The sequence below is a fragment of the Choloepus didactylus genome, chromosome X, assembly GCF_015220235.1.
Source record: "Choloepus didactylus isolate mChoDid1 chromosome X, mChoDid1.pri, whole genome shotgun sequence".
Classification (NCBI taxonomy): domain Eukaryota; kingdom Metazoa; phylum Chordata; class Mammalia; order Pilosa; family Megalonychidae; genus Choloepus; species Choloepus didactylus.
Window position 1 is genome coordinate 90,474,059 of NC_051334.1, and position 24,765 is coordinate 90,498,823.

Consider the following 24,765-nt stretch of genomic DNA (forward strand, 5'->3'; position numbering starts at 1 on the left):
ACACAGCTAAAATCATACAACTGTGGAAAGACTGAAAGCTCTCACTCTAAGATCAGGAACAAGACAAGGATGCCCAAATTCATGATTGTTTTTCAACATTGTGCTGGAAGTTCTAGATAGAACAATTAGGCAAGAAAAAAGAAATAAAAGACATTCAAATAGGAGAGGAAGAAGTAAAACTTTCACTGTTGGCAGGTGACATGATCCTAGGTGTAGAAAATCCCAAGAAATCTACAGTAAAACTACTTAGAGCTAATAAATGAATAAAGCAATGTGACAAGGTACAAGATCAAGAAGCAAAAATCAGCAGTGTTCCTATACACTAGAAAACAGCAACATGGGGAGGAAGTTAAGAAACAAATTATTTACAATAGAAAACAAAAGAATCAAATATTTAGGAATAAACTTAACTAAGGCCACAAAAGACCTATATACAGACAGCTACAAGAAATTGCTAAAAGAAACCACAGAGGACCTAAATAAATTGTAGGACATACTGTGTTCATGGTTGGAAAGACCAAATATAGTGAAGATGTCAATTCTACCTAAATGTATTTATAGACTTAGTGCAATACCAATTAAAATTCCAACAACTTATTTTGCAGAAATAGAAAAACAAATAACCAAATTTATTGGTGAAGCCAGTGTGCTCAAAAAGCCAAAAATATCTTGAAAAAGAAGAATGAAATAGGAGGTATTGCATTATTTGTATTAAAAACCTATTACAGGAGGGGGCAAGATGGCAGCATAGAGAGGAATGAAGTTTAGTTTGTCCCCTGGAACAACTAATAAACAACTAGGAACAACTAGTAAATTATCTGGAATAACTGCTGGGGGACAACCATGACTGTCCACACATTATGTGCCAGCCTGGATTTGGTGGAGTGGCTGAGACCACACCATAAAATCTGTAAGTAGAAACTGTGGAACCATGCCTGGTACCCCCTCCTCCCACAGCAGGCTGAGCTGCAGAACCTTGCTGTGGAAGAGACCAGGAGTCACAGAAGAGTGAATAGAGCTCAGCCCAGCTCCAACTGGGATTTTAATTAACAGATGTGGACTGATGAATACAACTACAAACATAGGCAAACCCTTAACAAGCAGAGGCTTTAGTGACTACTGAACTTAATGAGTCACAAAACTCCTGTGTCCCAGGAAAGGGAGCCCAGAAGACCAAGTACTATCTCTGGCTGATGGGCAAAAATGGGGTGCCATGGACTGGCTCTGAAAGGGGACTTTCTTTTCCTTTTACTTGTCTCAACATGAGTGGTTCAGTGGAGAGAGTCTCAACCATTTTCAGTTTACAGCATTTTGACCCAGACAGGGGTGGAGAGAACAGAGTCAGAGAGACAAAGAACAATTCAAATGCAGATGATAACTCCTTTGGGGGTGTATCTTCCCTAAGAGGAAGGAGGTGGGACCCCAGCTCTGCTGCTGCCTTCCCTTCAGAACTCAGACCCCAGAGCCTTGGGGAAGCAACTAAAACAGAAACTAAAGGGGCCACACCTCCTTACACCAGTTGAGAGTGACAGGCTGATGGGCACCACCAGCAGGGCAGGTTAGGAAAAGCACAGTGGCTAGAGGACTCACAGGAAAGTCTGTCAATCTCTAAGAAACACCCTCAGGGATGCTTGAAACTGAATATAACCCCATTCTGAGATCTGAAACAATTTTGTTCTGGGAAAATCTGACTAGGATAACCAATAAAACCAGATGCCTAGACAAGAGAGGACTACAAACTACACTGGGAAGGGTGGAGATAGGGCTCAGTCAAAGGAACAAACTTACACCTCCATTAAGGTACAGTTGACAAATTGTTTCATTTTAATGAAACAATCAATTAAAGACCTTAAAAGGAATTGTCAAATCAAATCAAAAACCAAATCAATGAGTTGAGGGATGAAGGATGAAGGATACAAAGAAAACACTGGGTGAACATAAGGTAGAAATTGAAAGTTTGAAAAAACAACCTGTAATGAAAGACACAACACAAGAGATGAAAAACACAATGGAGACATAAAACAGCGGTTCTCAAGGGGCAGAAGGAAACACTCAGGAACTGTAGAACAAGACATGTGAAATCCTACACATTAAAGAACAGATAGGGAAAAGAATGGAAAAATATGATCAGTGTCCCAGGGAATTGAATGATAACATGAAGCACAAGAATGTGTGTGTCATGGGTGTCCCAGAAAGAGAAGAGAGGAGAAAGGGGGCAGAAGCAATAATAGAGGAAATAATCAACAAAAATTTCTCATCTCTTACAAAAGACATAAAATTATGGATCCAAGAAGTGCAGCATAACCAAAAGAGAATAGATCTGAATACACCTATGCCAAGACAGTTAATAATCAGATTACCAAACATAAAAGACAAAGAGAGAATCCTGAAAGCAGCAAGAGAAAAGTGATCCATCACATACAAAAGAAGCTTGATAAGACTATGTGTGGATTTCACAGCAGAAATGATGGAGGCAAGAAGGAAGTGGTGTGACATATTTAAGATAGTGAAAGAGAAAAACCACCAACCAAGAATCCTATATCCAGCAAAACTGTCCTTCAAATATGAGGGAAAGTTTAAAATATTCTCTGATAATCAGACAATGAGAGAGTTTGTGAATAAGATACCTGCTCTACAGGAAATATTAAAGGGAGCACCACAGACAGGAAAAGACTGGAGTGAGAGGTTTGGAACACAATTTTGGGTGAAGATAGCACAGCAATGTAGGTACATTGTGAGTATGGTTGAAAGAGGAAGGTTAGGAGCATGTGGGACACCAGAAGGAAAGAGGAAAGATAAAGCCTGGGACTGAATAACTCAGTGAAACTTAGAGTGCTCAACAATTGTGATAAAATGTACAAATATGTTATTACAAGATGGAGAACACATGAATGCTAACCTTGCAATGTGCTAAAATGGGGTGGTATCAGGGAAAAAATACAATCAATGCAAACTAGAGACTATAGTTAACACAAACATTGTATTATGCTTCCTTTAATGTAACAATGGCAATATACCAAAGCTAAATGCCTATAAGAGGGGGACATAAGGGAGGGGTATGGTACTCTTGACAGTGGTGATGTTGTGTAACTCTTGTTCTACTTTAGTTTAATTTTGTCTTTCCTTTTGCTGCTTTTTAGCTACCATTTTTTTCTTTCTCTTTTTCTTTTCTCTCTCTACCTTCTTTGACTCTTCCTCCTTCTTTGTGGAAGAAATGAAGATATCCTTATATAGATAATGATGATGGTGGTTAATGCACAAATACATGACTCTACAGGGAACCATCAATTGTTTACTTAGGATAGAATGTATAGTGTGTGAACAAAACCATCTTAAAAAAAAGAAAAATAGATTAATGAAGAAACCTTGAGGGCACCATATTGAGTGAAATAAGTCAGACACATAAGGACAAATATTGTATGGTCTCACTGATATGAACTAATTATAATTGATAAACTCATAGATATTAAATATAAGTTACTAGAATAAAGAATGAGATTAAAGAATGGGGAGGTGTTGCTTATTAAGAGCAAAATGTTTAACTAGGTTGAACTTAAGCATTTGGAAATAGAGGCAATGGTAGCATGTTATTGTGAGAATAACTAATAGTGCTGAATGGTGTGTGAATGTGGTAGAAAGGGGAAGCATAGAGTCACATATGTCAGCAGAAGAAAAGTTGGAGGTTAAAAGATGGGAATGTATAAAACAGTGAATCTTGTGGAGGACAATGCCCATGATTAACTGTACAAATATTAGAAATCTCTGTCATGAACTAGAACAAATGTATGATAATATAACTAGAAGTTAATAATAGAGGCTTATATAGGAAAAATATACCTGTTGCCTATGTACTACAGTTAGTAGTATTTTAACATTCTTTCATCAGCAGTAACAAATGTACTATACCAATACTATGAGTCAATAATGGAAGGGGATGGTTAGAGGTATTGGAGGATTTGAGCTGTTTGTTTTTTTCTTTATTTCTTTTCTGGAGTAATGAAAATGTCTTAAGAATTAAAAAAAAATAGTTGTGGTGATGGATGCACAGCTGTATGATGGTAACATGGGCAATTGATTGTGCAGTTTGGATTGTTGGATAATTGTATGGTATATGAACAATCTCAATAAATTTAAATTAAAAAATTTAAATAAAACAAGCCTATTACAAATTACAGCAGTCAAAACAGCATGATACTGGCATAAAGATAGGTATGCTGACAGATGGAATCAAACTGAGTGCTCAGAAATAGATCTTTTCATCTCCAGACAACTGATCTTTGATAAGGCAGTCAAGCCCACACAACTGGGACAGAGCAGCCTCTTCAGTAAATGAGTAAATGCTGTTTGGAGAACTGTATATATATATATCCCAAGGAATGAAAGAGGACACCTATCTCACACCTTATACAAAAATTGACTCAAAATGCATAAAAGACCTAAAAATTAGAGCTAAGAACATAAAACATTTCAAAGAATATGTAGGGAAATATCTTAAAGATCTTGTGATAGTGGGTGGTTTCCTAGACCTTACACCCAAAGTGCAAGCAATGGAAAAAGAAATAGATAAATGGAATCTCCTCAAAATTGAACACTTTTGTGCACCAAAAGAATTTGTCAGAAAGTTAAAAATGCAGCCTACCCAATGGGAGAAAACATTTGGTAACCACATATCAGAGAAGGGTTTAATATCCATGATATATAAAGAGATCCTGCAATTCAACAACAAAAAGACAATATATGGGCAAAAAACATGAAAAGACACTTTCCTGGAGAGGAAACACAAATGGCTCAAAAACATGCAAATCAAAACCACAATCAGATATCATCTCACACCTACTAGAATGTCCATTATCAAAAACAAACGGAAAATTACAAGTGTTGGAGAGGATGTGGTGAAAGAGAGAGACTTATTCACTGTTAGTGGGAATATAGAATGGTGTAACCATTCTGGAAGGCAGTTTCGAAGTTCCTTATTAAACTAAGTATAGAATTGCTATATGATTAAGCAATCCAATTGCTAGGTATATACTCAAAAGAACTGAAAGCCTAGGATGTGAATGGAAATTTGTAAACCAATATTTATAATGATATTATTCACAGTTCCCAAGAGGTGGAAACAGTCCCAAATGTCCATCAACTGACAAGTGGATAAACAATCTATTGTATATACGTATGATGGAATATTATGCAGATGTAAGACATAATAACATCATGGAACACATAACAACATGGATGAATCTTGTTGAGAAAAATTAGCCAGAAACAAAGGATACATACTGTATGGTCTCACTAATATGGACTAACATTAATGAGCAAATCTTGAGAGTTAAGGCTGAGAATACAGTTTATCAGGTGTATGAAAGAGGGTAGAGATCAGGCATCAGATGCTGAAGGAGTATACAGTGTTCATCAGGATTGATTTTATAGATCCAGAAATGGATAGCACAATGCTGTGTGATTGTATCGCAATATTGTAAGTACACTGAACAAAGATGACTGTGAGTATGGATGAAAGAGGAAGACCAGGGGCATGTATGAATCCAGAAGTAAAGGTAGAAGATAAAGACTGGGACTCTATAACTTAGTGAAACCTAGAGTGATCAGTGATGATGATTTAATGTACAAATATAAGAATGTTTTTTATGAGGGAGAATAATGAATGTCAACTTTGCAAGGTGTTGAAAATAGGATGTTATTGGGGAAAATAGAATCAATACAAACTAGAGTCTATAGTCAACAGTAACATTGGAATATGCTTCCATTAATTGTAACAAAGTCAATATATCAAAGCTAAATGTCTATCTATAAAGGAGAATATAAGGGAGTAGTATGGGATTCTTGGTGGTGCTGTTGTTGACTTGTTTATTGTATTTTATTTTATTTGTATTTTTTCCTTTATTATTATTGTTGTTATTATTTGTGGAGTAATGTATGTGTACAAGTGCTGTTTTTGGTGATGAATGCAAACTTATATGCTGATACTATGAACAACTGCACACTGTGGATGATTGTATGCTAACTGAATATATCTCAAAAAATTTCAGAGGAAAAAATAAACACAGGGATACATGTGTTGGAGAAAATGTGGAGAAAGGTATATACTTATTTGCTGTTGGTGGGAAAGTAGAATGGTGTAGCCCACATGGATGGCAGTGTGCTGGTTCCAAAAAAGCTAAGTATGGGCTTGCCATTTTTTCCTCTAACTCCATTATTGAGTATATACTTGGAAGACCTGAAAGCAGGGATATGAATAGACCGTCACACACTGGTATTTATGGCAGCATTATTTATGATTTGCAATGGTTGAGAGGTGGTCTAAGAGTACATCAACTGATGAATGGAATGGTGAACTGTGGTGTACACATGCAATGGAATATTGAGGAGCTGCAAGAAATAATGAATTTGTGAGCCATGCAGCTTGGTGAATCGACCTTGAGGACAGCATTTTGAGTTAAATAAGGCAGAAACAAAAAGACAAACACTATAACACCTCACTAATATGGACTAACTATAGTGTGCAAACTTTGAGAATTGAATCTTAGATCATGTGTTATCAGGGGAAGGCTTACTGTAAAGGTCCCTAGATTGAAGCTCTCACAGAAGTCACATCTATACCTGCATTGTAATGGTTATCTCTAGATTCTGATTTGTTGAGCTCTTCATGTATAACATAGTCTCTGGAGCTTCAGGTGTCTTTGTTCTTGAAGTCGATTGTATAACTATATTGCTTACACAGTGTAAACATGATTGTTAAAAACTTGTGGCTCACACTCCCTTTACACAGTGTAAGGATAGATGAACAAAAAATGGGGACAAAAATTGAATGTACAATTGTGGGTGTGCTTGTTTGGATATTTTATTTCCCCCAGAAAATCCATGTTCTATAATGCAACTTGTGAGGCCAGTCTTATGGTCTTGATTAGGGTGTGACTTTTGATTAGATTGTTTCCATGAAGATTTGACTCAACCAACTGTAAGTGAGATATTTTGAATAGATATTTTCATGGAGATGTGACTCTGCCCATGCATGGTGGTCTCAATCAGATTATTGGAATACTTTAAGAGGAAACAGAGCCAACAGTGTTGTTTAGAGATGCTTGGAGATGCAGACAGAAAAATGTTTGGAGATGCTAAGCTAACAGATTAAGCCCAGAGTTTGCCCTGGAGAAGCTATGAGAGAACCCCCAGACACTTAGAGAGAAATGCTTTGGGAGAAAGAAGAAAGGATGCACAGGAGCTATGAGAGAGGATCCCAGAGACATTTTGGAGAAAGCCATTTTGAAGCCAGAACCTGGGAGCAAAGGACCAGCAGATGCCAGCTACATGCCTTCCCAGCTGACAGAGATGTTCTGGATACAACTGGCCATTCTTCAGTGAAGGTATCCTCTTGTTGATGTCTTAATTTGGACACTTGTATGGCCTTAGAACTGTAAATTTGTAACTTAACAAATACCTTTTATAAAAGCCAATCCATTTCTGATATTTTGCACAATGGCAGCATTAGCAAACTTAAATGGAAGGATGGCAGGAATGGGATATTTTGGGTGTTGTGTTTTACCTTTATTTTTATTCTTTTTTGGAGTAGCGAAAACGTTCCAAAATTGTGAAGATGAAAGCACAACTTTATGATGGTACTGTGAACAATTCATTATATGCTGTGGATGAGTGTATGAAATGTGAATATGTCTCAATAAAACTGAATTAAAAAATAAAGTAATTGCCCCCCAAAAAGAAAATCAGATGCTTAGACATTAGCAAAAGATTACAAGCCATACTAAGAGACAAGAAGATATGACCAAGTAAAAGGAACAAATTAAAACTTAAAAGGGACTCAGAATATGGAACAATTAATCAAGGATATTCAAACCAATCTCCTAAAATCAATTCAAGGTGATGAAGGAAAATATACATAAAGAGATAAAAGATAATATTAAGAAAATGTGTGAGAATAAAAAGATGAATGTATAAAAGGAAACATAACAGAAAGTATGGGAAATACATGCACAATAATGGAGATTAAAAGTGTACTAGAGGCATACAGCAGCAGATATGAACAGGCAAAACAAAAAATCAATGAACTAGAAGACAGGACAATCAAAATCATGTAGTCAGAACAGAGAAAAGAGTAGAAAAAATGAGCAATGTCTCAGGGATTTGAGTGACAGCATGAAGTACACAAATGTAATGTATTATGGGTGACCCAGAAGAAGGTAAAAGTTGTGGAAAGAGTATCTGAGGAAACAATGGCAAAAAATTTCCCAACTCTTATGAAAGACAAATATAAATGTCCAAGATGTGCAACATTCCCCAAACGGAATAAATTCTGGTAGACCTATTCTGAGACACATACTAACCAGACTCTTAAATTCCAAAGATTAAGAGAATCCTAAAAGCAGCAAAAGAAAAGTGATTCTTCACATAAAATGGGTCCTCAATAAGATTACATACCAGTTTCTCATCAGAAACCATAGAGGTAAGAAGTCAGTGGTGTGATATATCCAAAGTACTTAAAGAGAAAAACTGCCAGCCAAAAATTCTGTATCTGGAAAAACTGTGCTTCAAAAATGAAGGAGAATTTAAAATATTCTCAGATATTCAGAAACTGAGTGAGTTCATTAAAAAAGCCTGTTCTGCAGGAATTACTGAGGGTAGTTCTGCAGGTTGAAAGGAAAAGACAGGAGAGAGAGGCTTGTAGTACGAAGACATGAAGACAAAGAGAATGTGTATACTATTGAAGCTAAGTTGGCATATTTTTAAATTAGTAAGTTACAGATGAAGATTTTTTAAAAACCCCATGGTAACCAACAGGAAAGTATTTTAAAAATATACAGAAACAGAGGACTTCTGGGAAGATGGTGAGATAAGGACAGGCAGAATCACTCCTCCACCAAAACCTTCCAGGGAACAGGCAGGAACTATCTAAAGCAGCTCTTCTGGGGCTCAGGAGCCCAGGGAAAGATAATTGTAGCATATAACAGAGACCTGATCATAAAAAGAGAAACTAGTACTGAGAAATTGTGGTGAGTGATCTCAGCTACATCACCTGGCAGTTTTGGGATGGCTTGGCTCTCACCAGCTGGAGAGATGTGGCTCAGTCTTACTCCAGTTGAGGTCCAGTGAAGTTAACCCTCTAGAGCCTTTTTTAGCAGGAGCTCAGAAACTTGAGGTTCCATTAATCCTACAAACTGAGAGACACCAGCAAGAAACTAATCTCCATTGTTGTTCCTGTCACTCATACCCCCACCCCTGAGGCTGGCAGACAGGTGAACTCCTTTGCAAACTCTTGTCTAGAGAAGTTAAACCTCTCAGTCCTGTAGTCTACAGAGTTTTCACATGGAGGCTCAGGAGCCTGCAAAAAAATTTGTTTCACAAACTGAAACAATGTGGTGAGGGACTGATCTGAACCAGGTTGCTTGATACCCATCCCCCACCCCTGTGGCCAGCAGATCCAGGCATATCTGGCTCTCATCCAGATGGCTGCAGTGGGCTGGGAGAAACAAGGAGGCCATCCATCAGGAAAAGTAAGGATGCATGTCACAGCCCATGTGGGTCTTTGCTGCCGAGAGGTCAAAGAAGACACCAGGCATGTTCAGAGGCATGAACTTTTTATTCAGGGCTTACTTAGAAGGGAAAAAATGGAAGTCAGTCATGTTGCCCAGAATTCAGGAGCTTCTCTGGATGGATTCAGGAGTTGCTCTGAATGGCAGCCAGTTCAGAGCACAACATGGAAGTAGTCCACACTTTGGAGGGCTGAATAAGCTGGTTATAAGAGCTCAACATTCTAATGGGCATGAGAGCATAAGGAAGGGAGTGGGGTTGTGCAATGTAGGGAGGGGTTGATAATAATCAACAGGGAGGAGGAGCATTATAGAGATAACAGTATCTCAGGGAATCTCAGGGAGGAGCTAGTTTTGGGTATAGATTACAGTTAGCATCTGATATTGCAAGGAGAATAGGTCAAACCTCAACTGACCTAGGTCACACAAGCTGCTGTGTGCAATCTTCAAGGCCCTTGGTGAATGCCCTGTGCCCAGGTTTCCCACATTCCACCCCCATGCAGAAGTTTGCATTGACCATAGGACATACATTACATCCATAATCCACAACAATACAGTGAACAGCAGAGTACAAGTAAACCAGTACATATGGACAGTAAGCCTATTAAATGGAGCCATGGCCAAGTTAAAGAATTAAACCATTTAGACAAAGGATCATCAGATGTTCAATATTTTGTATATGATCTTGCATGTGATTAAGAGCTTGGGTTACATTTTGTGAGTTATCAGGTACATATACACAGCATTGAATATTAATTTAAGCACAGGAACTGCCTTGGACAATGGTTATAATATCCAGAGCCATTCTGTTTTGTAAGACTATTTTCCTTAGTTGTGTAGGTTCATCATTAAGCAATGATATAGCTAATTTTGACTCATTGAGTGCTTGTGCAGTGTAGTTAGCTAAAGCAGCTATATGTACTTCAGTTACTATGGCAGCACCACCTGGGGCTAAGACAGCCAAAGAATAAAACCACCAAGCAGTCTGTTTTGTTCTATATCTGTTTTTTTACCATCTCCCAATTGCTGTGTGTATGTGGTAAAGTGTCATAGAGGGTAGCAGGCACATAGGGTTGTCCCCAGGTGCATCATCCAATCCAGCCATAGCCATTCTGCCCACAGGTCCAGAGACATCCCTTTGGGGATGGGTAAGCTCCATGGCTAATGTTAACATTTTGCCACTGAAAATAACTATCCTTTTGTAGGTGGATGGTTATGCCACAGAATTCAGGAGGCAGCCATCCCATTTGTTTATACCCTTCAGTATGCTCCATACAAACTGAAGCCACTTTATTTATGGTTACAGCCTCAGCAGTGAGCCATCCTAAACCATCTTGTACAGAATACCCAAATATAGGCCAGGACTTATTAATTTGCTCCCAGACCAGGGAATATATGTAAGAATAAGATTCAGTCTTGGAGGGAAAAATATTCGGTGATGCAGAGAAAGGGAAGAAGTCTTTCCACACTTGCCATTGTGAGTGTGTTGCTACATCAGCATGGTGTCCCAAGTCATCTGTTCGGCAGGAGTGATGGCCCATGGGAGGCCGGTGGTGCTGGATGATGGCAAATCAGTGCATACCCAGCACTGAGACCTGTTATGTGTGGAAGTTACTGCAGATGCCCACTGTAAAATGTGTTTCCTACAGTGCTATGGGCAAAAAGAAAGATGTTTATGGGGTACAATAAGAGGCAAATCTTGGTGGTCTAACAATATACAAGCTATGCTTCCATCAGTAGATAACAGTGTCCTAGGTAAGGGGGCATTATGAGGGGGGCTTAAATACCATATCTTTTCCCCTTGGGGTTGCAAGTACCCCCAGGTGTTGCATCCATGGTTAACCTAGGCATAATGTCATACATATAGCACCTTGAGGTATAGGGGGCCCCAGATTAACAATGTATACAACCTTTGGCATTTTTTGAATAAATTGTGGTCTAATACTTAGGTTTTGGGTGATCCCAACCCCCCCATGGGCTTAGGACACCCAGCCATTGAGGCTGCATTGGCCAGGACCAGGGCCAATCAACCTTATTTTCCCCAATTTCTAGCGCTTGTGGCATAGGCAAGAGTAAATTATCATTACCTTGCTGTGGCTTTAAGGTCTCTGGCCCCTTTACCTGAATTTGCAAAGCTTGCATGGGCCCAGCCATTACCATTTCAACTGGAGCAGGGGCAGCCACCCTAGGCCTGGAGTTGATACTGATTAATGTTGAGTACAGTCGTCAAGTCCATTGCTGCAGGGAATTTTTATCATCCTTCAAATGTTCTTTTAAAAGGCCATTCATTCTCTCAATCAACCCTGCCACAGTGGTGTTGTAGGGCAGGTGGAATGTCCAGGGGACATCATGCTCAGCCACCCAGGCTTGGGTTAGCTGCCCAGTAAACAGGGTCCCTCTGTCACTGTCCACATATGTGGGGATCCTGAAGAATACACTCAGCTTTTCTAGGCTATGTATTGTAGCCCATTGGTTGGCCTTGCCTACTGGGAAGACCAGCAGCAGTCCTGTTGCTGTATCTACTGCAGTGAAGGCATATTTTGCCCCTTCAGACAGAGGAAGGGGGCCAATATAATCTACTTGCCACCAAGTGACAGGGATCTGGTCCCTGCCAATGTGCCCAACTCGATGAGGAAGCATTCTGGGATGTTGCAGTGAGCAAGAGGGGCAAGCACCCACTACTTCTTTTAATTGGTGTCTGGTGATGGGTAGTTGAAACTGCTGTGCCAGCTTCCACAGGGTATGATATCCTTGGTGTCCTGTTTTCTGATGCAGCCACTCAGCAGCTTCATGCATTGTTGGTGCTAGGCTGCAGATTTTTGCTAAGGCATCAGCTTCTATGTTACCTGGTAGTGAATTGGTGTTATGGGCAGAGACATGAAAAATGGTTACCTTGCATTTGTGGCAGGCAGTTCAGATGTCTTCCCACATTTCTTTTCCCCACAGGGTATAGCTGACAACTGTCCATTGTTCTTGCTTCCAGGTGACCATCCATACAGTTAAGCCCCAGTACATGGCCCAGTTGTCTGTATAGTCAAAGCATCCCCTGGTTCATGGAAAGTGACCATCCATACAGCCCACAGCTCAGCCCACTGGCTTGCTTTGTGATGTTCCAGTCTCCCACCAGATGGTGTCAGTACTGGGTTGGACAGCCATGGCCATCCAGGTAGCAGGTTGCCCATGTGCTGATCCATCAGTATACCATGCAGTCAGGTATGTTTTCTTGTCTGACAATGGTGGGCATGGGAGGAGCCACCTCAGGAGTATTGACAGGAAGAAAGGCATGTTGCTCTTCCACATAGGAGACTGGTCCTAAAGTGTCATGCATTTCTGTACTCAAAGGGCTGTTATTAAAAATGCTATGCTGCAGGAGGTAGGCGTTCCATTTTGTCAACATGCTCAGCTGAGCACTTCCTAAATGGGGCTTGTTTACAGTATCTCATATCCACCCCTGTATAGGAATGGCTGTTCGTAAGGTCACTGGGCACCTTTGAGTTAGCCCTTCAACTTGTACCCGAGCATTATAAGCTGCACACAATTGCTTTTCCAAAGGGCTATACCTGAGTTCTGCACCCTTCCATAGCTGGGACCAAAACCCAAAAGGTGCATGTTTAGCCTTTGCCTTTGCCACAAACCCCACCCAATGCCAATATCAGCACTAGCCACACCAATTCACAGGGTATATTGGAGTCCACCACCCTTACAGCCTGTGCTTGCACTATTGTGCACTTAGACCTCTCAAAGGCAGCCTGTTGGGGGGCATCCCACTCCCATGTTTTCCCCTTTTGGACTAATAAGTACAAAGTTTTTAGAATTTGTGCCAAGTGGGGTATAAAGGGTCTCCAATAGCCTAACATATCAAGGAAAGCCATTAATTGCTTGGGGGTGCATGGGGTAGGATAATTTTGCACTTTATCAATAACAGCAGAAGGAATAGTTTTAGTCCTACCCAACCAGATAACACCCAAAAATTTGACAGACTCTCCAGGCCCTTGTACTTTGCTTCAATTTATCACCCATCCCTGACTTTCAAGGTGGGTCACCACTGTGCTAGTGGTGATTTCTAGTTCTGGAAGAGAATTACTGGTTAGCATGATATTGTCAATATAGTGAAACATAGTGACATTCTTAGGGGGTGTCCATTTCTTCAAATCTTGTGCCACCAGTCCATGGCAGATGGTGGGACTGTGGAGATATCCTTGTGGCAGCACAGTGAAAGTCCACTGTTGTCCTCCTCACATTAAGGTGAGTACAGACTGGCTGGAAGGATCTAAAGAAATGTTGAAAAAGGCATTAGCAAGATCCAACACAAAATGATACAGGCCTAATTTTGTACTGATGTCTTGCAGCAGGGTAGCAATGTTTGGTACTGCAGCAAACAAAGGGGGTGTTACTTTATTCAGTTCTCTATAATCAAGTCATCCACCAGGTCCATCATGGTTTTTTACTGGCCAAACAGGGCTACTGGAAGGACTATGAGTGGGGACAATGATGCCCATTCTTTCTAGCTCCTTTATAGTGACAGTGATCTCCTGATGGCCTCCAGGCAGCTTATACTGGCACACTGCTACCATGCACCTGGAAAGAGGCACCTTCACTGGCAACCATTTAGCATGACCCCTAAGAACAGCTTCGACTACTCGACACCAGAGGTGAAACTCCCCTATAGTAGTTTGCTAGGTAATATTTTGCAAAATGTCAATTCCTAGTATATACTCTGGAATAGGGGATATATACACCATATAAGTTTGAGGGGGCAGTTGGCCAATTTGCATTACTACCCGCCTCTGTGTTGCTTTAATTCCTTGGCCCTCATATCCAGCAATGGTTAATATGGGGCCTTCAGTTCATGGTCTTTTTCCATGTATTAGGGTACATTCAGCTCTGGTGTCAACTAGAGCCAAAACTATGCCCATTTGTCGGGGACCAGAAAATAGTTCTTTGTGTGGCCTCCAATCCCCAGTGTCCCTATGAATTGTTCTCACTCAGGAACCTTGGCCCCACCCCTAATCTAGGGGGAAGGGAGCCTCCCAGACCTCTTTGGCTGGAGGAGCAGAAGGCTCCTTATGAGGCATGGGCCAGGGTTCATAGATTTTGTAGCTTGAAATACTATCCTCTTCCAGAGATCTAACCTCTGGCTTAGTAATCCTTTGCTCCATAGGTAACCTACTCCATAGCTTAGTTAACACTGCATTTGGCCATCCATCAATTTCTTCTGTTTTTGTCCCAGCAGCCACCAAATCTGCCCACATTTGTCTATGGGACACCTGGTTTGGACCATCCTGCCCCCTGAGGACATGACCAGTAGCTCTAACTACAGCTTTGTATCACCTCAGGTGGTCCATTTCACCTAGTCAGGCAATTTCCTGGGCTGCTTCAGACAAAGGCCTTCTTATTAGGGGATTGAGAGTTGGCATCAATGTTCCATACCATCGGTTAGGAGCAGTTTGCAGAATTGTCCCACACAACCCTGCAGTGGAGGGTACATTATCTGGCCCAATGACACCTGGCACATATATTGAGTGCTTCATTCCCAGCCCCTGTAGTACATCTTGGAGCTCATCTATAGTGCACCATGGAGGGGGCAGGTGGGGTAAGTCCCCTTCATTAGGCCAGACTTCTTTACATTGGAATATAAGCCAATCAAGTAGTGAACATATTTCCGTGCTAGGGCTAGTGCATACATGCACTGGCATAGAGAGGGGTGGGTGGTAAGTGAGGATAGTTTGTTCATCTCATGCCCAGAGAGCAAGGTACTATCAGCACCATTGTCACTCAGCTGCAGCAGCCAATTTGCTAGGGGTTCCCTAGGTTTTGGTTTATATTGATTTCCAATATCTCTTAATTCAGCTACAGAAAAGTACCGCATTGTAATTAGCACCTCTCCGCCTGCCTCACTAGGAATTGTGACATGCTCTGATTTGACTTTGCATCAGACCAGAGGACAAACAAGCTTGCAGTCCTCCTCTTTGTCCCACTCTGATTGTGGATCATCCTCATCTGAGGAAAAATCCACCGGATCCAATATTTTAGGATCCCAATCAGGGGAGGTTAAAGTGCGCCTGACTTGGGCTTTATGCAGTTTCTGCCCTTTCACTCTAGCATTTTGACAGGCTAAAGTTTCTAAGCCTTCAAAGCATCTTTCATTCAAAGCATCCTTTAATTCTACTTGGGTCAACCTCATATCTCTCTCTAACTTCAATTCCTCTTCCAAATGGTGCACTGATGCTTTAGCTGTTAAAGCCTCCTCCATGGCTGCATGCACAGCCTCTAACAATGGCCAGCCTATTGTGGCAGCATTCTGACAACAGTTTTTCTTTTTATGAAGTCCCAATAATCCTGTGGCTTGCCACAGGATGACTATTAGTCCAGCCAGGGAGGTGCATGTGCCTCCATACTCTCTTGGCAGGGCCCATTCATCTAGGAGGGTAGCCACCCCTCCCCACATACATGTCTCAGGCCACACTGGTATCCCACCCAGGGACTTCCCCTTTCCCTTCCCAAAGTTCATGTCATCAATGCCTGGGATTTCTTTAGTCTCCAGGCTGGCAGCTCACCAATTGTCATGGCCCAAGTGGGCCTTTGCTGCCAAGAGGCCAAAGAAGACACCAGGCATGTTCAAAGGCATGAACTTTGTATTCAGGGCTTACTTACAAGGGAAAAAATGGAAGTCAGTCATGTTGCCCAGAATTCAGGAGCTTCTCTGGATGGATTCAGGAGCTGCTCTGAATAGCAGTCAGTTCAGAGCACAACATGGAAATAGTCCACACTTTTGGGGGTTGAATAAGCTGGCTATAAGAGCTTGACATTCCAATGGGTGTGAGAGCATAAGGCAGGGAGCCAGGTCATGCAGTGTAGGGAGGGGTTGATAGTAATCAACAGGGAGGAGGAGGATTATAGAGACAACAGTATCTCAAGGAATCTCAGGAAGGAGCTAGTTTTGAGTATGGTTTACAGTTAGCATCTGCTATTACAAGGAGAATAGGTCAAACCTCAACCGACCTAGGTCACACAAGCTGCTGTGTGCAATCTTCAAGGCTTTGTGCCCAGGGTTCCCACAATGTGACACAGTCCTGTTGCAGCTGGTAGCTGGATGGGGGGACCTTTTGGGTCTTGCAGCTTTGAACCTTTCTGCACAGGTTCCCAGGGTGCTCACACCACCACTATTTCCGCAATCAGAGAAGCTATGGTGAATGACAGCACCACAGTGGCCCCAGCAACCCTTCCCCAACCCTGAGGCTGACAGCCCCAAGGGTGCCTGGGTCTTCCCTGGCATGCAGCTGCTGTCTGGGAGAGGCAGGGAAGTCCTCTGCTTGGAAAAAGAGGGGGCACAAAACAATTTTGATGCAACTGTTGGCTGTTGAAATAAGACAGCAGGAGCCCACAGTCCTGGTCCTTTCTGGACAGGTGCCCACAGCACTGTGGGGCATTTATCCCCATTCACTGTAAAAACAGATCAGTCAGAGGCATTGAAAAATAACTTACCTTGCTTGGCAGGGCAAGATGGTGGAGTGGTGAGGTGTGGGTTTTAGTTACTCCTCTGGAACAGTTGGTAGAAAGCCAGGAACTGAGTGGACTGGACACTGCAGAGGAATTTCAGGTTGGAATACTTCATACAACACTCACAAGTGCATGGAACAGCTGAGATTAGTGAAATCTCTAAGTTCTCAAAGCCAGGGGACCCATGGCCCTCCCTGCCAGGCACATTCTTGTGGGAGGAGGGGCCATTTTTGCTGGGAAAAAGGAAAGAGAACTGCAGTTGCACCAAAGTTTAACAAACACAGACTCTGGAACAAAAACTATAACCATAGGTAAACTGAGACCAGACACCAGAGAATCTGGGAGCAGTCAGCCCACTGGAGAGAAGATAGGGTCAGTGAAAAGAACAAAAAATAAATAAATAAAATGAAAACAGACACTTTTAGGAGTTCTGGTGAACATGATGCAGAGAAGGACCAGGTTCAGACAGAATCAGGCACATATGCAAACCCAGGGTGTGAGGGCCTTTGCCTGAAAAGCCAGTTTCTCTGCTTTCTTGATTTGTTCCTTAATAAACCTCAACCCATTGTCTTTTAGCATTTCAATTGCCCATTAAATCTGCAAGGACTGCAAATAGCCCATACTGGGCCCTTCTTTTCCTTTTTCCTTTTTTTAAAAAAAATCTTTCTTTTTCTCAAACAATTATTCTAAGAAGCCCATTACAGAAAGCCTCAAAGACTTGCAATTTGGGCCCAGGCAAGATCAGAGCTAAGACACCTCTGAGAGACAAAGCAATAAGTCTAGTGGCAGAGAAAATTTGCTAAAAAACAAAACTTCCCAGGAAAAGGGGTATATGGCCCAGCTACAGTGGTAGCCCTCCTTTTGGGAACTCAGACCCCAGGGGCAGGAATTCAGAAACCAACTTCAGTCAGCCATACCCCTGACAGGGTCAGGGCTACGAGGAGAACTAAAGGCTCCACAACTCCTTACAGTGGTGGGGGAACTATGGGATGGAAAGTGCTACTTCATGGACAGCATAGGAGAAGCACAGACTCTAAATGCCTCAGAGGAAGGTTTCATTCTCAAGGAAAATCCATACCCTCCTCCTGAGAACTGGGCCTCTCTGGACTTGGAAGAACTGACTGGGGTTGACCATATCTGAAGAGACCATCACACATAAAGACTACATAGAGGCAGGGCAAGAAACAGAAAAACAAGAGGTGAAAAACTCTGAACAACTAAACAGAATCTAAGTTAAAGGTCTAGAATGAGCTGAACTGAGTACCAAAGGTTAGAAAACAAAGCCAACCTACAAGAATACACTAGGTAAAAGACTGAAAACAAGCTCCAGAATAAACTAATCAATGAAGTCAGATGCCTAGAGAGCTTAAGATAATGAGCCATACTAGGAAACATGAAAATATGAGCCAGCCAAAGGAACAAACTAATAGTTCAACCAAGGTACAGGAGTTGAAGCAATTATCACTAAATCAATTAAATAAACTGAAGGAAGAACTAATTGGAGATGCTCAAATAAATCTAAATCAATTCAAAAATCAAGTCAATGAAATGAGGGAAGACATAGCAAAAGAGATGAAGGATATAGGAGGACACTAGATGACCATAAGGAAGAATTCAAAACTTGAAAAAGCAAATGGCATAACTTATGGGAATGAAGGGCATAATGGAAGAGATGAAAAAGACAATGAAGGGATGCAACAGTAGATTTGAACAGGCAAGAGAAAGGATCAGTGACTTGGAAGATCAGACATCCGAATTCACACACATGAAAGAAAAGATGGTGAAAAGAATGGGAAAATATGAACAGGGATTTAGGGAGATGAGTGACCACAAAAAATGCATAAAAATACATGTTATGGATGTCCCAGAGGGAGAAGTGAGGGGAAAAGGGGCAGAAAGAATAATAGAAGAAATAAACACTGAAAATTCCCCAACTCTTATGAAAGACAGAAAATTAGAGATTCAAGAAGTACAGCACACCCCAAACAGAATAGACCCTAATAGACCTACTTGAAGACATTTACTGATCAGAATGTTCAATGTCAAAGACAAAGAGAGAATTCTGAAAGTAACAAGAGTAAAGCAATACATCACATAAAAAAGAAGCTTGATAAGACTATGTACAGATTTCTCAGCAGACTCCATGGAGGCAAGAAGACAGTGGTATGATATGTTTAAGATATTGAAAGAGAAGAACTGCCAAAAAAGAGTTCTATATCCATCCAAACTGTCCTTCAAAAATGAGGGAGATGATGATACCATGAACAACTGATTGTACACTGTGGATAAATGTATGGTATGTGAATATAACTCTATAAAATTGTAGGAAAATATATATATAGGAGTAAAAGTGTTGGAGAAAACATGGTGAGAGGGATGATGCCTCACCAATATGGACTAACTACAATGTGTAAACTCAGAATTGAATCATACAATATAGCCTAACGTGGACATAATAATTGTAATAGTCCCTAGATTGTAAGCTCTTACAGCAGTTAACTCTATCCCTGAATTGTAATGCCTATCTCTAAACTTTGAGATGCTGATCCCCTAGCATATAACCTGATTGGTCTCTGGAACAATGCATATCTCTGAGACACCTGAAACTCAGAGCTAGAGCTCGGCAGATATGAATGTCAGTATTAGTGCATACAACCACTGTCAAAAAAAAAAAAAAGCTGAAAAAGAGCCCAGACTTCAATTAGTGATATGAATGAAGCAGGTCTGGTTAAGACCAGGGCAAGCCAGGCCAAAGGGTAAAGGTTGAAACTGATTGTGTTTTAAAACTTCAACTTCCATATGAGACCAAGGGAAGAGATATCTATTTGGTACAGGATCTAAATTTTCTAAATGGTACAACTCTACAGTCGATTTGTTCAAACACCACAATTGCATGGAACTTTGAATAGGAAGTGAGATACGGTAGGTTAGTATAGGCTGGAGTGAAATAGTGACACATCCCAGAGTTATTTGGGCAGATAATAAAAAATATATTTACAGCCTCCCCCTCCCCAGCCCCGAGGATCTGGGGGAAGGTGCGGATGTGTTGGACATCCTCACCTGGACTGGTGTTGATGTTGTCACAAACATTGGGACTGGCGGTTTGATGTGCTGAGCCCTCAAGCATGGGACTTGCCCTTATGAAGCTCATTACCACAAAGAAGAGTCTAAACTTGCACGTAATAGTGCCTAAGAATCTCCCCCTGAGTACATCTTTGTTGCTCAGATGTGGCCCTCTCTCTAACTGAGCCATCTCAACAGGTGAACTCGCTGCTCTCCCGCCTATGTGGGACCCGACTCCCAGGGTTGTAAATCTCCCTGGCAATGCAGAATATGACTCCCGGGGATGAATGTGGACCCAGCATCGTGGGACTGAGAGTATCTTCTTGACCAAAAGGGGGATGCAAAATGAGACGAAATAGTTTCAGTGGCTGAGAGATTTCAAATGGAGTCGAGCGGTCACTCTGGTGGACATTCTTATGCACTATATAGATAACACCTCTTAGGTTTTAATGTATTGGAATAGCTAGAAGTAAATACCTGAAACTACCAAACTCCAACCCAGCAGTCTGGACTCCTGAAGACAATTATTATAATAATGTAGATTACAAGGGGTGACAGTGTGATTGTGAAGACCTTGTGGATCACACCCCCTTTATCTAGTGTATGGATGAGTAGAAAAATGGGGATAAAAACTAAAGGACAAATGGGGTGGGATGGGGGGATGATTTGGGTGTTCTTTTTTCACTTTTATTTTTTATTCTTGTTCTGGTTCTTTCTGATGTAAGGAAAATGTTCAGCGATAGATTGTGGTGATGAACGCATAACTGTGTTATCATACTGTGGACAGTGGATTGTATACCATGGATGATTGTATGGTGTGTGAATGTATTTCAATGAAACTGAATTTAATAAAAAAAATTAAAAAAAATGAGGGAGAAATTATAATATTTTCAGACAAACAGACACTGAGAGAGTTTGTGAATAAGAGACAGGTGCTAAAAGAAATACAAAAGGGAGTGCTACAGGCTGATAGGAAAAGACAGGAGAAAGGTTTGGAGAAGAGTGTAGAAAGGAAGATTATCAGGAAGGGTAAAAAGAGAGAGAGGAAAAAATAAAACATGACATATAAAATCCAAAGGACAAAATGATAGAAGAAATTACTGCCCTTACCGTAGTAATACTAAATGTTAATGGATTAAACTCCCCAATAAAAAGACATGAACTGGAAGAATGGATTAAAAAACAGCACCCATCTTTATGCAGTCTACAAGAAACTCACCTTAGACACAAGGACAAAAATAGACTGAAAGTGAAAGGTTGGAAAAAGTTATTTCATGCAAACCGCAACAGGGAAAAGTGGGAGTGGCTATATTAATAATAGACGAAGGAGACTTCAAAAGTAGAACAATTAAAAGAGACAAAGAAGGACACTACATACTAATAAAAGGGACAATTCATCAAGAAAACATAACAATCAAAAATATTTATGCACCAAGCCAGAGTGCCCCAAAATTCATGAGGCAAACACTGAGAACAGTGAAAGAAGTAGATAACTCCACAATAATAGTTGGAGACTTCTATACATCTCACTCATCAATGGATGGACCATATAGGTGAAGCATCAACAAGGAAACACAGATGTTGAATTGTATGATAAATGATTTAGACTTGACATTTATAGAACACTGCACCCCACAACAGCAAGATACATGCTTTTCTCAAGGGCTCATGGAACATTCTCTAGGATAGATCATATGCTGGGTCACAAAGCAAGTCTCAACAAATTTAAAAATATTGGTATTATAAAAAAACACTGTCAGATCATAATGGAACAAAGTTGGAAATAAATAACAGGCAGAAGATTGTAAAATTCACAAATAATATGGAGACTAAACAATATACTCTTAGAAAACCAGTGTGTAAAGTAAGAAATTACAAGAGAAATTAGGAAGAATCTTGAGGCAAATGACAATGAAAACACAACATATCAAAACTTATGGGATGCCACAAAGGTAGTATTGAGAGGGAAATTTATTGCACTAAATGCCTATATTAAAAGAGAAAAGAGCAAAAATTGAGGAATTAACTGTCCACCTGGAGGAACTAGAGAAAGAACAGCAAATTAACACCAAAGCAAACAAAAGGAAAGAAGTAACAATTAGAGCAGAAATAAATGAATTTGAGACCAGGAAAGCAATAGAGAGAGTCAACAAAACCAGAAGCTGGTACTTCAAGAAAATCAACAAAATTGATAGACCCCTAGCTACGCTAACAAAAAAAAAAGAGAGCGAGCAGATGCAATTAAATGCAATCAGAAATGGGAAAGGAAACAAAACTACTGACTCTGCAGAAATAAAGGAGGCAATGAGAAGATATTATGAGCAACAATATGTTAATAAACTGGACAACTTTCATGAAATACACAACTTCCTGGAAAAGCATGAACAAGCAACACTGACCCCAGAAGAAATAGACAACATCAACAAAATCACAAGGAAAGAGAGTGTGTCAGTCATAAAAAAGCTGCCCAAAAATAAAAGCCCAGGACTAGATGGCTTCACATGTGAATTCTACCAAGCATTCAAGAAAGAATTAATACCCATCCTGCTCAAACTCTTCAAAAAATAGAAGAGGAGGGAAAGCAACCCAACCTATTCTAGGAAGCCAACATTACCCTAATACCAGAATCAGACAAAGATACTACAAAAAAAGAAAATTACAGACCAATCCCTTTAATTAATACAGATGCAAAAATCCTAAACAAAATACTCACAAATTGAGTCCAGCAGCACATTAAAAGAATTATACACCATAACCAAGTGGGGTTTATTTCATGTATGCAAGGCTGGTCCAACACAAGAAAATCAATTAGTGTAACACACCACATCAATATATCAAAGCAGAAGAACCACACGATCATCTTGATCAATGCAGAAAAGGCATTTGACAAAATTCAACATCCTTTCTTGACAAAACCACACCAAAGGATAGAAATAAAAGGGAATTTTCTCAGTATGATAAAGGCAATATATGAAAACCCACAGCTAACATCATTCTCAATAGGGAGAGATTGAAATCTTTCCCTCTAAGATCAGGAATAAGACAGGGATTCCCACCGTCACCATTGCTATTCAACATTGTGCTAGAAGTTCTAGCTAGAGCAATTAGGCAAGAAAAAGAAATGAAAGGCATCCAGATTTGATAGGAAGAAATAAAACTTTCACTGCTTGCAGATGACAATAGTCTACGTATTAAAAATCCAGAAAAATCTACAGCAAAGCTTTTAGAGCTAATCAATGAGTACAGCAAAGTGGCAGGCTACATCAACATGCAGAAATCTGTGGTTTTCTTGTACACAAGTAATGTGCAACAAGAGGAAGAAATAAAAAATTCCATTTGCAATAGCAACCAAAAGAATCAAATGTTTAGGAATAAATTTAATGAAGGCCACAAAAGACCCATAGAAAGAAATATACAAGAAACTGTAAAAGAAATTGAACAGGATCTAAAAAAACATGGAAGAACATACCATGTCCATGGATTGGTAGACTAAATATAATTAAGATGTCAACTCTACCTAAACTGATTTATAGATTCAATGCAATACCATTTAAAATCCCAACAACTTACTTTGCAGAAATAGAAAAACCAATAACCAAATTTATTTGGAAGGGCATGGTGCCCCAAATAGCCAAAAATATCTTGAGAAAGATGAACAAAGAGGGAGGTCTCACACTACCTGGCTTTGAAGCATATTACAAAGTGACAGTGCCCAAAACATCATGGCACTGGCATAAGGACAGAGATACCAACCAATGGAATCAAATTGAGTGTTCAGAAATAGACTCTCATTTTGACAGACAATTGATCAAGACAAAGCAACTGGGACAGAGCAGGCTCTTCAATAAATTGTGTTTGGAGAACTGGATTTGCATTTCCAAAAGAATGAAAGAGGACTCCTACCTCACACCTTACACAAAAATTAAGTCCAATTGGATCAAAGACCTAAACATAAGTGCTAAGACCATAAGACTCTTAGAAGAAAATATAGGGCAGTATTTTAAGACGTGATAGGAGGTGGTTTCCTAGACCTTACACCCAAAGCATGAGCAAGCAGAGAATAAATAGGCAAATGGGATCTCCTCAAAATCAAACACTTTTTTACATCAAAGGACTTTGTTTAAAAGTAAAAAGGCAGCCTACACAATGAGAGACAATATTGGGAAACCACATATCAGATAAGGGTTTAATATTCTGAATATATAAAGCAATCCTACAACTCAACAACGGAAGGACAGAACCAAATTAAAAAATTGACAAAAGACATGCACAGTCACTTTTCTGAAGAGGAAATACAAATGGCTCACAAGCATATGAAAAAAATGCTCAACTTCACTGGCTATTATGGAAATGCAAATCAAAACTACAATGAGATATCATTTCACACCTTCCAGAATGAACATTATCCAAAAAAACAGAAAATTACAAGTGCTGGAGAGTATACGCAGAAAGAGGTAAATTTATTCATTGCTCTTGGGAATGAAGAATGCTGCAAGCACTCTGGAAGACAGTGTGGAGGTTCCTCAAGAATCTTAGTATAGATCTGCTATATGACCCAGCTATTCCATTGGTAGTTATATGCTCAAAGGAACTGAAAATTAAGACACAAACACACATTTGTCAACTGATATTTATTGTGGCATTA

General features: G+C 40.2%; 2 pseudogenes; one reads left to right on the forward strand and one right to left on the reverse strand.

Annotated features, from left to right (window-relative positions):
* Nucleotides 1–11,711, reverse strand: part of LOC119522247 — a 42,381-nt pseudogene extending 30,670 nt beyond the window's left edge.
* A 1,000-nt stretch (nucleotides 11,712–12,711) lies between these two features.
* LOC119522248 overlaps nucleotides 12,712–24,765 on the forward strand; it is a 40,648-nt pseudogene continuing 28,594 nt past the window's right edge.